This window comes from Equus caballus, chromosome 21 (assembly GCF_041296265.1).
Source record: "Equus caballus isolate H_3958 breed thoroughbred chromosome 21, TB-T2T, whole genome shotgun sequence".
Taxonomy (NCBI): Eukaryota; Metazoa; Chordata; class Mammalia; order Perissodactyla; family Equidae; genus Equus; species Equus caballus.
The window spans coordinates 34,034,812-34,048,861 of NC_091704.1; positions in this window are offsets into that span (position 1 = coordinate 34,034,812).

The window sequence follows — 14,050 nt, forward strand, 5'->3', positions numbered from 1 at the left end:
GACTCCAATGCCAGATAGCTTTTTCATAGATTATACTGTTCCCTACTTTTTCCTTGAGTTTGAATCTAAGACCTATAGAAAATGCTATTTGGATTATAGCAAAGGAGACATAGAAACAGAGGCAAGGTGTATGTGAGTCATCACAATGGAAGAGCAAATAGAATTTTCTGCAAAGGTGGACAAGTTAGCAAAGCAACTGGAAGAATTTTAGTCATTCCTGAGGGCTGATTGTAAATATGGAGCTGTGTCCTGGATATGTCTTCCAATGTCTGGCTATTGGCTGTTGAAAGTATTTGCTGTTAATTATCCTCATATTCCCTTTTAATAAAGCCATTCATGGAGAACACTGCTGCTGTGCCTTTAAAACCGAAATCTCCCACCCATTTAATGAGCATTCTTCATTGTGCCATTGTGAGTTCGAACTTAAATACTAAAAGTAAAATTGCCTAATACACTGTCAGATCTATGGTAAGCCCTCAATAGACTTTAGGATAATTTAGTTCTCTTCTATTCCCTTCTTTGTATTTATTTATGCTTAAAAATAAGTTGGAGTTTTCGGATTTCCATTCTAGTCCAGCACACTGTGTTAGTTTCTTTCTTTAATTATAAATTCCATTTCATAACAATTGCAAATTCCAAAGAGTGCATTTCAGGGAAGTTATTACAGTTCATTTGAGGATAAAATCATTGGCATTTGACCTCATGTCGCCATTTGCAGCATGATACAACTTCTCAGAAATCTATTGCCTCGTGAAGCCTTCTTACTTAAATCTTCCTGTAAATTTCTTGTAGACAAAGTAACTAAGTAGCAGCTATTGATGTGGTAATAATTATTTTATAGTCAGTAGAGTCTTGGATGTCAATACTGAAATAATCAACATCCTGTGATAATGCAAAACAAGAACAATGAGTTTGATGGAGAAGCGTCGTCTTTTTTTCTTTTCATAACCATCCTCAGCCTTGTATATCATCCCATATCCTCTCAAGGGGCTCAAGGAGGAACAGGTCTACCACTGCCCCTGCCAATCTGAGACCTGAGTCCCAGGGGCATTCAGCCCAACCAGAGTTGGGAATTTGGATCAAATTCATTCCTAAATGTTATTCTTGTAGCCCAGCATGCCCTTAGACCTGGGAGAGCAGGGGCCTTGTACCTTGGAGAATCTGTGTTTTAGAATGCCTTCCTCAGCATGTTCTAAGTCTCCCTCTAGTGCCTGGGACCAGCTGGGGCCAGCAGTGCCACCAAGGAGGGGCTCCCTGAGCCTGGATAGGGACCTGCTTGTGCTTTTCTCCCCTCTGTAGCACTCTCTATGACCCTCTACGGCAGCATAGGCAGAGATAGAATGTCACCCTGGCATCACTGAGGTTAGACTCCAGTAAGGGAAACACAGGGTCAGTTGATGTGGGAATCTGAGATAGGAGAGCTGTGGAAAGACCTGTTTTGACTTGACTCCACTGAGAAAATTGATTTTGAAGAGAATGGGAGGGAACAATATTTCTGTCTTAGTGCAGTGGCAGATGTTGTTTGTGCCCTGACTTCGTGTTCCAAGGGCTGACCTGTGCCCTGATAGATGACTTTAAAAAAAAAAACCCAAGAGCTTAGCTCAAAAAGTTGTGAACTTTTGGCTTGGGGGCTGGAGGGGAATTCCCGCTTCCTGAAGAAACTCTGTAAGAGATTCCACTTCGGCACCTATTGTAAAAGTCATTGCAAAGAATCTACTATCAACCACAGCACTCCAGGACCAACTTCCAGGGATAGACTCACTGGTGAAGACAGAAATTCAGTCCCTTGAAGCTTTTTATCTTCTGACAAAAACATTTAATTGTCACCCTGTGGGTAGTCCAGTGTTTTGTTAAGTGCGTTCCAACCACTATGTTGTCCTGGAGAAATTTCGCATCCACCTAGGGAAAACTTGCTGATCCGTGCTAATGGTCCAACTCTTCTGGCTCGTGATTGAATTTCTGTTTTTTTCTTTTAGTAATTACACTTACAATTTGAGGATGCATATTTAAATATAAAACTATCTAAAAAATTTATTGCTGTGCAATAGTTCTATCCTCTCTCAATCGTGGTAAGAGCTCTGGCAGGCTTTAATTACTCATTGACTATCCCTCCACCCCTGTCACATCATTATTTTTGTTTGGAATTCTAACTTTAAAAAAATTTAAGCATTATTTTTCATAGTCAATGGCTTAATTTGACTAACATATATCAACTTTTCATATTTCTTGCCCTTCTTCCAGGTTCACTTGTCTGCCAGCTAAAATACATCTTAAATCAGAACTGCGTGTATGTGTGAGTGTGAGTATAAGCGTGTTTGTGTGTGTGAGTGTATATGCGAATATGAGTATGTGAAAGTGAATTACATGAATATAAGAACGTGAATGTGTGTGAGAGGGGGTGGGTAGACTGTGTATATGTGAAATATCTTCATTTTGCTCTCAGTATTGCCTAAATTTTAGGCTGGGCATGAAATTATGGATTGGTCCTTATTTTCCCTTGGCTACTTGATGATTTTACCTAATTTCTTCTGGCCTCTATTATGCTAGTAAATAATCTACTGTTAGATATACTGTCATTCCCTGTAAGTAATCACTGTTTTTCCTCTGCTCGCTTTTAAGATCATCTTTCTCTCTTGGTTATTATAATGTTTTCCAGTATAGATTTATTTTTAATTAATCTCTGTGCTTCTTAAAACTGAGAACCTTCTGTAAATCTGGAAACTTTTCAATAATTATTTCTTTCAATATTGCATCTCCACTATTCTCTTTTTTCTTCTTCTTCAAGAACTCCTATTTTGCAAATGTTGGAGCCTCTCAGTCTAGCTTCTTAACTGTGTTTTCCTTTTTAGCTCTGTCTCTTGCTGCTAGAATTCTTCAGTTCCGTGTTTTAGCTCGTTAATTCACTCTTGCTTTGTTTTGTCTAGAAATTATCCCATCTATTGCATTTCCAAATCCATTGCTGTATTTTTCATTTCCGAGATTTATAAGTCTGTCTCTCTTTCTCTCTCTCTCTCTGATCTTGCTGTGTTTTTGCTTTTGCTCAACAATTTTCCTCTTCTATTTAAATGGAAATTATTTCAGTTATCTCTTTGACATCCTCAACATGTTTAAAAGTCTTTGTCAGACTATTCTATAAGATAAATATTGTATGGAAAAGCTCTATTAGCTGATTGTTGATTGTGTTTTTTAGTATCAGATTTTCTTCATATATTTTGGAATTTTTGTATGCTGATTTATTTTGAATAAGAAGATTTCTCTCTCTCTCCCCCTCTGTCTCTGTCTCTGACTCTGTCTCTCTATCTTTGTCTCTCTCTCTCTCTCACACATATATACCCATCCCCACACCCACACACATGCCCATCATACACGTACATGCACTCCTCCCCCCAGCCACACACACATACATACACATACTGCTCACCCTTCTTGGTCTAGGGTTTTGTAGTTGCCTCTGTATGCTTTGAATCTCCAATATAGGGCTGGATTTTATAATTACAGTTTGAAGTTACTGCCTATGTGGGCTGGTTGGGGGTATGATGCCTGAAGGCAGCTTGACTCAGTTTTAGAGAATGAATCTGTTTTTTCTCCCCAATGCCTCCTTGAACCCACAATTTCTCTATACCCTTAGCTCTATTCAGAATGTCAATAGATCTTATATTCTCCCTACTTCTTTTTGCAAGTGAGGGAGTTTCAACAAATCTGTGGTTCTAAGCAATATGTGAAACCAAAAGGAATATTTTTAATGACCTTTGGCCCAGCATTGCTGAATTATTTGCCGCAACTACAAACCCCAGAAAACTGTGACTTCAGCCTCCATTTGCTGCTCTGTTTCTGTTCTATTTCTCATCCACACAGATATCTATCTTATATTTGAGTCCAGTTGTGGTGTTTGTGTGTGTGTGTATTTAGCATTTTACCCCTCGTTGCTATGTATTGGGAAGAAGGTATTTTTAAGCATAAATTCTCAGCATCATGTTGTCCTGGAAGACCCCTTCTCTTTTCAAGCTTCTTGAAAAAGTAGTCCATTTGCATCATGTCCATTTCTTCCTCACCAGTTAAGTCCTCTGTTTGAAATCAGGTGACTGCGCCAACAACATCAATGAAATTGCTCTTGCCAAAGACACAGAAGACATCCAGCATTTCTCCATATTATCTGTTTAATTATTGACAGAAAGTTCTCATATTTTTGTGCTTATTCTTATAGTATGTTCTTGAATGTAACCCAAGTGAATTTCTGTTCCTTGCAACCTAAAAATCCTAACGAACATGGAACTGTAAAAAAAACTGATCTTTCTAGGATTTAATGGAAAGTCCAGCCATGTTTCTCACTTTCCTAAAATGCTTTAGTGACTGCCTATCTCACACCTATGAGATAAATCGCTCCACATGATCTCTCTCATCTTCTGCACACTCCTTCTTTTGCCCTCTATCACAAGTTCCTCCAAACCCCATCTTAGATTTTACACTCTAGCACCAAGCACATGCACCTTCATCTCTTTGCACATACTGCTGTATCTTTTGCCTGCTACGTCGTCCTCTTTTTGCGTAGTTCTCTTGGTAAACTCCTAATCTACTCCAACAGCCAAGACAGGTATCCTAATGGATCCCTTTAGGAATAGTTTTCCTCCATATAATTAACAGTATTTAAGAGATACTAATTGATAGCCTTTTGTACACGTTATCCTGAGTGTTGCTAATTTGATGGTGGGCAAGAGAAGACAGGCTCTGTGCCCAAATGGAACTTAAACATTAATGGAGGAGATGGGCATTAGTCAAACAATCACTAGATAAATGGAAAGTTGCATCTGTGATGTAACTGCTATCAAAGAGAGAGTCATGGTACTACGCGAGTCTGTAATTAGGAAATTCGACCTTGTGGAGGAGATTTCCTTGACATTTCCACAGAATTAAATACTTCCTTCTCCAGTATTGTGTGCATGGTTCTATTACAATTGTCAAAATGAATTTAAATTTATTTGTTTATATGTCTATCTCTACCACTAAGCTATGAAGTTCTTACTCATTTCTGAATCTCTGTCTTGTGTAGATTATTTGCCAGATATTAGGAATACATTAAATGTGAAAAATGATGAACTGTTTTCCGGTTGAGTTAGAGAGTAACTTCAGTCGTAGATTATAGGGAAATTTATAGAGGAATCTTTTTTATTGCTATTATTTACTTTCTCTAGAACAAGACACTCAGTGTCTAGTTGCTTTGCAGAAAACAGTACCATTCTCTAATAATTATAAGCTTTTTAGCATTTTTTCTTGGTCACAGACTATTCTAGCAGTTACTTGCTAGCTTTGAGGTTGGAAAATGAGGGAACAGCATTCACTAGTTCAATTATGAATTATTTCAAAGGTCAGAGCACAAGAGCACAAGCTACACTAGTGTCTTTCAGAGAATGGAAAGTGATGGACATCTATTTGATGAAATAAATATTGTAATGAGGAGAGCAAAAATAGCCAAACAACTATATCAAACATTTCTGGAATAAACAAGAGCATGATAAGGCAATGTTAAATAAGTCTTCTATGATTTTATGATATTGTATATTTTAAAATATTATAACGTAAAATGATCAGAGAATGGACTCTACATAGATATTAATTCATTTCTTTACATTGAAAGTAAGTACACTGAGCATAGTGCATACAGAGCCAAGATTATTTCCATATATTCAAACCCCACCCTCTTGCTTTTCTAAAACTAAGTTAAAGATAGAAGCCGTGCTTTGGGTTTTGACTCATGCTCCTTTCCTACTGATCTTCTGTCGAGTGCTTCTCTAGGCAGCTGCTTCACTGGCTGTACAACCCAGATCTGAGACCTGTAGCAGCCACAGACGACTTAACAGAATGTATGGTCCACATGTACATGTCTGGGCACAAAGTCCTGGTCCCAGGACATCCTAAGAGTTCCCTCTAAGACTAGGGATGATCCAGAGATCCTCTGACCTTTTATTACCCTCTTAATCTGTTTTTACCTGGACAACTTAAGATCTCAATAAACTCCCAAAGAGGTAATTGTTGTTATTTTCTGTTTTGATAATGGCCATCCCAGAGGGTATAGGGTAGTATCTCATTATGGTTTTGATTTGCATTTTTCAAATGACTAATGATGGTGAACATCTTATCATGTGCTTATTGGTCACTTGTATATCTTCTTTGGGGAAATGTCTATTTAAATCTTTTGCCCATTTTTAAATTGGGTTATTTGTCTTTTTGTTGTTGACTGGTAATAATTCTTTATATATTCCAGATACTAGGCCCTTATCATATATATGACTTGCAATTATTTTCTCCCATTCAATGAACTGTCTTTTTGTTTTCTTGACAGTGTCCTTTGATGCACAAAAATTTGAAATTTTCATGAAGACTAATTTGCCTATTTCCCTTTGGTCATTGGGTTTTTAGCGACATGTCTAAGAAACTGCTAATCCAAGGCCATATAGATTTACAACTATGCTTTATTCTAAGAGTTTCATAGTTTTAACTCTTACATTTAGGTCTATGATCCATTTTGAGTTAATTTTTGTATATGATGTGAGCAGGAGTCCAACTTCATTCTTTTGAATGTGGATATCCAGTTCTCCCAGGACTATTTATTGAAAAGACTATTCTTCCCCTATTGAATGGTCTTGGTCCTCTTGTTGAAAATCAATTGACCACAGATGTATGGGTTTATTGCTGAACACTCAATTCTATTCCATTGGTCTGTATGTCTGTCCTTATGTCAGTATTACACTGTCTTGATTACTGAAGCTTTGTGGTAAGTTTAGAAATCAGAAAATTTATCAAAAGTCCACCACTTGTGTTTTTTTTCAAGATTGGGTTGGCTGTTCAGGATTCTTTGTCTTTCTATATTAATTTTAGGATCTGCTTGCTCATTTATGCAAAATGAAGCAGTTGGATTTTTTTTTTTTTTCCTTTGGCTGAGGAAGATTCACCCTGAGCCAACATCTGTGCCAATCTTCCTCTATTTTTTAGTATGTGGGTTGCCAACATAGTACGGCCGCTAACAGAGCGATGTAGGCCTGCACCCAGGAACCAAACCAGGGCCACCGAAGCAGAGTGCACTGAACTTAAGCACTAGGCTGCTGGGGCTGGCCCAGCAATTGGTATTTTGATAGCGATTTATTGTTTTTGTAGATCAATTTGCGAGTATTGCCATCTTAACAATATAAAGTCTTCCAATCCATCAACACAAGATATCTTCCCATTTTTTTGGATCTTCCTTAATCACTTTCAACGTTTTATAGTTTCTCTTTCTCTAATTCCTCTTTACCACTGTCCGTATGGCCAACAATCAAAACCTGCTGCTGCTGGTCCTAGGAATGCAGTAATCATTCATTCATTGTAGTAATCAGTCTTGGGGTCTAGAAGTGGTAGTGGAAGAAGTGCAGGTGTTAAGAACTGAGAAAGAGTGAAAGGAAAAGGAAATTTCAGGTAAAAATCAAAAGACAGGAGAAAGGATTCTACTTATCATAGAAAGGACTTAAGTAGGTCATGAGTAAGTATCCTATGACAACATCAAGTTCTTGAAAGTAACTTTTTCTTGAACCAACAACCATAGCTTTTATAAAATGACTCTTGGGAATTAAATTCAATGATGATGCTGCCATTCCTCAAATAATTTATTAAATCTCTTGTTTCACAATCGCCTTCAGGGCCCTCGGTGTGGTCCTAGAAATGCTCTTGTGGTCCTGGTGTCTTTTCAAGATCACTACTACTTTATTAAAAGAAGTGAAGGATAATTATAATGAAATTACTTCCTTAATGAAAGTTGGAAATTGGCGCACTGATAATTTATTGAGATATTAATTTGTGCTTAGTTTTAGAGATATTTTTTCCTCACCAGTTCCCGGAAAGTCGACAGGCTCTTTTTGTTCTTTTGTCTTAGAGGAGCTTTTTGTTTCCTCGCTGAACAAGGTTTCCTGTGCACAAACTCTCTTTCTAGTACTGATTTGTTTGTATTTTAAAAGCTTGGGCTACTTAATGATATTAAGGGTTACTGGTGATGAAGAGGCGGGAGGAGGAGCTAGGACTCAAAGTAAGAGGTCACCCCAGACTGGGGAATGGAGGAAAACATTCACATTTTTTCTGGGAGTTGGGACCCATGATCTACTCCAATAAAAGCGATCCAGAGAGTTGGCTGGGTCCTCCTGATAGCAGAAGAAGGGGTAGGTTCACAGTGTGCTTGTGGAGACTGGGTCTTGGGTATTGATGATTCCAGCTTCGGTCAAGATTCTTGTGCCCAGTGAAAATACAGAGATGTTGGATGTTAAGGGACCGGGAGGGTGTGGAGAAAGACAGTTTTATAGTCACTGGTGAGTCCCAAAGACCTGAGGAAGCCCACAAATACTTGTTCTATGCAGCTTTCTGAGTTCTACGTATGATTGCGATAGATAGTAGAGAAGAGTATGATAAGAAAGCTCCAGAATTAACTAATTAATTAACTAAGATTGATTTTCATACCAGCCCATACATGTAGGTATTCTAAATTAGATTTAATTAAATTTAAAGAAAATAAAGTGATGTGACATTTATGGCATACTTGAATACTTCACAGAAGTATTAAAATTCACCCCTGCAACACTGGTTCTGATATAAGTTCCAAAGTGAGAGCTGTGCAACTATATCAAACTATTGTGAAATAAAATAGCTTCTTCACGGGGTGATTTTGGAGTGCAGCCTTCATTTGGCTATAACTTTTCATCTAGGTGTTATAAATATGTAACAACCTGGTGTTCACGTGTGGCCAGGATTACATGCACTTTAGAGTGTGGTGTAATGTAAGAGATGGTGATAAGAGTTATGATTCTTTTAGGTCTGTCTTCCCCAACCTCAAGTGCTTTCTGCTACTTGGCGCCACGTAAGAGTTTTCTGGAGCACAGAATACGCAAATTATGATTCTGTCCTTCTTGTTTTTATCACTCAAGACAAAAGTGAACTTCAGATGCAATTTTACATTAAGCTCTTCAAATATTGTATTCATATGAAAATCATAAATCTCATGGTTGGATAGAACAATTATTATTATCAGGCCCCTTATTCCTGGCCTTGAAAATCTACCTACTCTGTCCACACCTCACGCCACAGAGAGCTCATAAAGGACAATAGCAGGTAATAGCTTGACTCTAAGATATTACCTCATAAGCTCTCCAACTTGTCCACTCAACCTATTGTGTTGTGTTCTCTTCCCATTGGCTCTTCAGCGCCTTGGCTTTTCAATTTTGTCTGTTGTATCAGTTGCAGGCCCTCTTCTTTGATTTTGTGATCTTTGATTGTGTCAGTTGGATCCTCTGCTGTTGGACTCTCTTCCTTTCCAATTCTCTTGATTCAAAATTTCACATTTTTCCTAGCTTTTTTGTGCTTTCAACCAGTTAGGAGACCCTTGCTTTACTAGCTTTGATTCCCAAGGTCTCACACCATCTTCAGGCCTGGCTGCAGCCTAACAATCACAACCTGACATATTCATTTATCCAACCATAAACCCTTTTGTATATGTATAGCTTGCCTATTTCCAAGGAAGATTTGAGGAGATGCATAATGAAATGTACAAAAACCATAGAATCAAAGTACTTGGGAGAAAAAAGGAGGATTATTATTCCAGAAAACCTATACTAGAGAAAACTACTTTTTTCTCCCATAATTCATTGTGTTGAACTGTGTTCAAATTATGTCCTCCAAAATTTATACGTTGAAGTCTTAACCCTAGTTCCTCAGAATGTGACCTTATTTGGAATCAGGGCTTTTGCGGATGTAATTAATTAAGATGAGATCATTCCAGACTAAGGTCCCCTAAATGACTGATGTCCTTATAAAAGGGAAATATTTGGACACAGACACTCACCTAAGGAGAATGCCATGTGAACATGAAGGCAGAGATTGGAGTGATGCATCTACAAGCTAAGGAATGCCACAGGTTGCCAGCAAACCACCGGAAGCTAGGAAGAGGTCTGGAACAGTCTTTCTTACTGCCCTCAGAAAGAACCAGCCCTGCCAACACTTTGATCTCACACTTCTAGCCTCCAGAACTGTAAGACAATAAATTCCTCTTGTTTAAGGCATCCAGTTTGTGGCAGTTTGTTATGGCAGCCCTAGCAAACTAATGTATACTTTTAAACATACAATCTGTACTCCTACTTAGATGGAAGGCCACTCCTCTTTTTCAAAATTATACATTGAACATGATTGATTGGTTGTGTCGTATATGACCTAAACTTTTATACATTTTCTTAACCATCCAAACTGGATGATGAACATTACTATTATTCTATATTTTAAAATATCAATGAGAATGACATATATAGGATGTGGAATTGCTCTCTCAGTTCATAAGCTCCACTCCCTGCCAAAATAAAGTGCTTACCAAGCAAATTAAAGTCACAAATATGCCATCTTGAATTTGTTTTAGTCGCACTTCCCTTTATTAGTGGTTTGACCCTGACTTTACTTTGGTTTTGATTTCATAAAAGGAAGAAAATTTGGTATGTCTCCTCATTATATTTAGCCTTTTGAAGGTTGAATCAGAATTTCCTTCCTCCCTTCCTCTCCAACCCCTCCAATTAATTCAGTAATTGTTTATTAACTATCATTTCTGTAATTTCTGTACATTTTCTTCAACAACTACTTCTAAGTCACCCATGTTAACCAGGCACTGTACTAGGCACTGGAAGCATAGCAGTCAATCAGACCAAAACAGTCCTTGTAAAGAACCCTCTGGCATTGTGTTGAAATTTGTAGAAGAGTCAAAGTATTACCTTTTGTAGTCTGAATTTTTGTGCTGCCTTCTTTTTGCTGTAAAACTATTATGGTGACTTTAATGATGCACCAATCCAGACATGGTTATGCGTCTCCTACATAGATATCAAGAAGATCCTGACATCCTTGGTATACAAGAGAATGGAATCAAGGTTTCTTCAGGCTAATATCCCTAATAGCCAGTCCTGGTGGTCTAGTGGTTAAGATTTGGCACCCTCACTGCCATGGCCCAGGGAGGGGTTTGCTTCCTGGTCAGGGAACCACATCACCCTGTCTGTCAGTTGCCATACTGCAGTGGCTGCATGTTGCTGTGATGCTGAAAGCTCTGCCGTGGATACCAGCAGGGTCCCATGATGGACAGGTTTCAGCAGAGCTTCCAGGTAAAGCAGACTAAGAAGAAGGACCTGACCACCCTCTTTGGAAAAAGTTGGCCATGAAATCCCTTTGAGTAGCAGCGGAGCATTGTCTGATATGGTACTGGAAGGTGAGAGGATGGCACAAGAAGACCCAGCAGGGTTCCGCCGTGCTGTACTCAGGGTCGTTAGGAGTAGGAATCGACTGGATGACACTAACAACAATATCTCTAATATCCCAGCAACCCAAAGGCACTTCTCTTTTTTGAAACTTTTTCAAAATAATAAATGCACATAGTTTAAGAAGTCGTGTAAAGCTGAAAGTTTCTTGTTGAAAAGCTGTGGTTCCTTTTCCTACTCTACTTTACCCCATGCCACGGAGGAAACAATTTTCAACTCTTATAGCTCTTTTCCCCTTGTTATTTCCTCCATATTTATAAATAATATTCCTAACTGATATTTTTTGATATATCAATTTTAGGTATGATTTCTTTACTTCCTATTATAGTGGTTGAAAATGTCCATCCTCCCCAGCACTCTCTTGTCATCACCACACACCAGCTTCCCTTCTCTTCGGCCTCCCAATATAGTTGTACCACACATTTTGGTTAAATAGGTATGTTAATGTTGTTATGATTTTGTAAATAATATGCATTGTTGTTCTAGTTCCTTAGACAACTTTTGGCTTTTTCTATAATTAATAATTGCCTGTTTGAAAGACTCTTCCATTTAGTGTGTAGATTTTGAATAATCCTTGTGTTTTCAACTTGGTGCCTCTCCGAGAGCCTAGCCTGCCCTGATGCCTGGTGGCCTTTACCCCTGAGCCTCTCAGGATGCGGCAGAGTGAAATGACTCACCCTCTTTGGGCCTTCTCCCCAGCAGATACTTAGCTTGTCATTTCCTCTGCTCTATTCAGTCACTAATCAGTCCCATATCTATTTAGTAGCATCAATACTGTTTTTCTTACATTATAATTTTAAAAGATCTGAGAAAGGAAAGGAAATTAACATGCATCTTGAATAGTTCAAAATTCCTCTCTTAATAAATTATACATTTCTCTCTTGTGGACTCATGACTAACAGGCATCTCTCCCCAAGCCAACCTGGAGATAGGCTCATTCATTCTCTTCTCAAGCATCTGATGTAATATTCTATTTCCTTTCTTCATCTTCTCTCTCTCTGTCTCTCTGAACCTCTTTCATTTACCAGTGGCCTTAGATTAAGGGAAAGATGTAAAATGGTATAATCTACTTAATGGGTAAAGATTCTTACATGTATGAGTTATACATATTGTAACAGAAAATTAGAGAGGGAATCATCCAGATGGTAATAACTTCCTTTACCTTAGTGCATCTATGACAAATGAAATATTTTCTGAATTGATAAAGCAGCACAAATTATACCAGAGAGAGAAAGGGCTTTCAAAGTCCATAGTGCTGAGGGATTAATTTATCATCTCACTTCATTTTCACTGATGGCCTGAATTTACATATCAATATATTTGAATAATTTAATGAGATGCCTACTTTAGTCCAGGTGCTATGAGACCAGAGGGATGGAGTCTAAATTGGGAATCTTCAGCAAAATTTATACCTATTGGGTAGAAATGGCAGCCTTCTAGAGTTGATGTTTCCCGAGAGTTTCATTTCTTAATCTTGTTGATTGCTTAGCACGTCTATCATATACCAGGAGTTCTGTTAAGTAAACTAGCTATCATACAGGAAAGTAATTTTGTGATGTGTTAGTGTTAGTTAATAATTTCTTCATTAATGGAAAGAGAAGTACCATTAGGACCACCAGGATTTATGCTCAGAGTATTTTGAGACAAGTTGGCCCCAGGAGGACAAGGACAATATCTTTCTGATTTCTTGCATAGGGCTTGACACATAGTATTCCAAGGATCCACCAGAGCATTCTGCCGTTGGCACTTCCTAACCTAGCCCAGGCAGGAGGCAGTCTCTAATATCGCCCTCTGGACCATTCTGGTTCTCCCTTCCAGAAGAGTAGGAGTCCATCATCCAAACGTTGCACTGCCTGATGTATAGGCAAGGAATGAAAAGATCCATGACATTCCTACAAGTGTCTTCCATCACAAATACATCTTATGTGAGAGGAAAAGCATGCGCTCCATGTTAGGATGCAATGTCGGACAAGGTAGGCACAGGATCTTATACATTTAGTTTACCACAACATACCAAATGTCGAGTATAGTATGGATACTCAACAAATATTTGCTAATTGGCAATATGTCTTTGCCATCATGGAATTTACAGTCCAACTGGCAAAAGAAACCATAGAGGAAGCAATTATAATGAACTATGAGAAGTACAGAGTAAAATGGGGGCTTTATGGGGAGGCACTTAACCCAGACTTGGGGAGTCAGGGAAGAGCTCCTGGAGAAAGTGCTATCAGAGTGAGAAGAAGAATGAGTGAGACTTAGCCAGCCAGTGGTGGCTGTGTGGGTAATGGGGAGAATATGTGGGAAGGGGAACGTTGCAGCAGAGAATGCTCCAGCAACAGGGAGGAGCATGAGCCAAGTCTTGGAGAAGAGAGAGAATTGGAAAGAAATTGACTGAACAGTACAATGAGTGGTGTAGCTAAAAATAGAGAAGAGGAGGCAATAAGGGAGAGCCATAAAATTCATATTTAGGAGTTTGGATTTTGTTCTAAGAGCCATGGGTAACTTTTGAAGGGTTTTAAGCCAGGGAGTGACAGAACCTAGCGTTTAAGCAGGCATGATGTTCTCTCAGGGATTTGGATTCCTGAACTTCAGTGGAAAGGGCGAAGGGCAAACATCATCCCTTGCCTTGGCCATATTCCAGGGTATATTTTTGAATGTTGGGAAACTGAAATTCATAACTCCTACCAAAACTAAAATAACTCCTTACTTCTGATCCTGCCTATTCTTAATTACTCTCCAGATTCCATGTGAAA